The sequence below is a fragment of the Argentina silus genome (genome assembly GCF_951799395.1).
Source record: "Argentina silus genome assembly, chromosome: X".
NCBI classification, from domain to species: domain Eukaryota; kingdom Metazoa; phylum Chordata; class Actinopteri; order Argentiniformes; family Argentinidae; genus Argentina; species Argentina silus.
The window spans coordinates 53,931,801-53,934,300 of record NC_139653.1 but is presented as its reverse complement, the minus strand read 5'-3'; the positions used below and the strand labels follow the sequence as shown (position 1 = coordinate 53,934,300).

General features: G+C 41.0%; 1 protein-coding gene across 1 annotated transcript in view; it reads right to left on the bottom strand.

Moving 5' to 3' along the window:
- Positions 1 to 2,500, bottom strand: part of LOC310822456 (melanopsin-A-like) — a gene marked incomplete at both ends in the record, with an annotated part of 30,004 nt that overhangs the window by 20,295 nt on the left and 7,209 nt on the right. The window lies entirely within an intron of this gene.

Genomic DNA, 2,500 nt, shown 5'->3' with positions numbered 1-2,500 from the left:
GGGAGGAGAGAGAGAGACAAGCAGGGAGGAGAGAGAGACAAGCAGGGAGGAGAGAGAGAGAGAAGCAGGGAGGAGAGAGAGAGACAAGGAGGGAGGAGAGAGAGACAAGCAGGGAGGAGAGAGAGATACAAGCAGGGAGGAGAGAGAGACAAGCAGGGAGGAGAGAGAGACAAGCAGGGAGGAGAGAGAGAGACAAGCAGGGAGGTCCTGAGTGGCCCGCCGTGGACACAGGGCCCTTATTCACCATCGCATAATCAGTTGCTTTTGTCTGTTTTCACCTAACTGTTCCATTTAAAGCTGCTTCTCTTTGCATTTAACTGAATCCTCAGGCTAACATCCCATTCTTTGTGATCTGCATTCATTCGTCATTCAAGTCAAGGTAATGGTTTTTCTCCAACATCTTTTGTATTCATCACGTGTGACCTTGGAGAGATCTCTGTATCTCTGGAGTCAATGCCTGAAAGAGAGACTGACAATTGCCGTGGTTTTCAATTTTCTCAAGTTCGATTCTCCTCTTAAATTCAATTCTATTTCTTAGGGCATTGTCTAAGGCAGACAATGGAGGGTGACCCCGGAGGTTATGTGACTCCGGAGGTTGTGTGACCCCAGAGGTTGTGTGACGTGATGTTACCTTTCTCTCCAAAGATCCAACCAGCGACGTTGAGATTGCAAGTCGTGGTGCTAAAATGTTTAAAAAAATGCTCATAAATGTTCTTTAACGTTCATAAATGTTCATAAATATTCTTTCTGTCAAACAAGGATTGAGTGCTTTACTTGAGCTCCTGAAAACTGCCTCCTGTAGCCTTACGCAAGATGAAGCAATTATGACATGCTTGCTTGGTCTAATAAGCATCATAAGAATGCACTGTACTACTGGCTCTCCCCCCTTGCCAATTCAGACACATTAAGGAGGCCTTTTGTGAGGATCCTAACGTTGCAAAATGACCTCCACCTCAAAGCCCATCAGGGTGCACCAAACTTTTGGTGCCTTGTAGACATAGAAAAGTACAAAGGTGTGTGCACAGCAGCTATGAAAGTTGCCTGCCTTTTTGGTTCAACCTATCTCAACCTATCAGCCTTTTCTGGCATGAACTTCATCAAGAACAAACACAGAACATGCCTTACTGATGCACATCTACAAGACTCACTCAGAGTTGCAGTGTCAATTTATACCCCAGATTACAGTACACTGGTGAACAGCATGCAATGCCAGGCTTCCCACTAATAGACAAAGAAAGAGATAACAGATGTTTTCAGTGAAACACCATGGCAACGTTAAACTCAAATATTGTACAAAAATGTGAAAAATAATTTGTTCAAAAAGTGTAAAAGATGTGATGATTTGTTAAAAATGCTACAGATTTATTGACTAGTACAAATGTGATATGTTTCATTTAAAAATGTTATAGAGTTGATGTTTTTTTTTTTTTAATTAAACTGCTAATTTGTACAAACACGGGACAGAGTTCATGATTTGTTCAAAAATTGTATTGTTCATAAATGTTAAAATGTATTATTCTCATTAAAGGTGAACCGTGCAACTTTGTTATTCAGGAAGTTTGTATCAAACAAATAGCCCTTCGTATTACTCACTACCCTTGAAGTAGCTCTCAGGTTCAAAAAGGTTGGTGACCCCTGAACTACATGTAGTGGAACTACTCCCCAACACTGTCAATACCAAAGCCAGGATCCATTCACACTGGCATTCCCTATCTATGACTCTCTCTCTCTCTCTCTCTCCCTCTGCTTGTGTATTTACAGAACACATATACATATATAGGTGCTCCCGTTTCTATCCAAATTACTGCATTCAGATCTCTTCACTCCTACGCTCTCTCTCTAACCCTGCTCCATGCATCCCTGTGTGAGCCTCCCATCATCACAGTGGAAACTACAGCTACTGCTACAGCATTTCTCTTCTGTCAGGTAACCTGTGTGAATGTCACCCACAGGACCTGCCAAGCCTCAGAAGAACAATGTCTGAGAAGGTGAGGTAAAACAATCAAGTAGCTTGTAGACATGAGCTTTATACCTGAGCCAGGGGACGTGCAGTATCTGGTGCACTGCTTTGACTGAAGTTCAGCAGTTAGGATTGGACTTAATGAAAATAGATTGCAATTGCATTACCTAGGACTTTACAGATGCAAAGCCAGAAGGCCCATTTCACCCCTTAGGTCTACATGTGACTATTATAAACATTAATTTACAGAGTGCAAATTGGTAAAACTGTGAAACAGATGACGTATTGCTCACCACATTTCATTTTTGCCTAATTTTGAACTAGATAACTTTCCATAGATTAATTCAGTTCATTCAAATACAAAGGATGAACACATTCATATTCATACAGTAGAAAGAAGGGCTGTTTTCAATCATTTTTCTGGACTCAGGTCCTTGGTGACAGTTTCTGATGTTTTTTTTTAAATTTTTGCCTTTTTAATCAGCAGCTGATTTAAATTTGGGAAGCAGTGACATGTATTAATTGATTAGATTCCAGAGA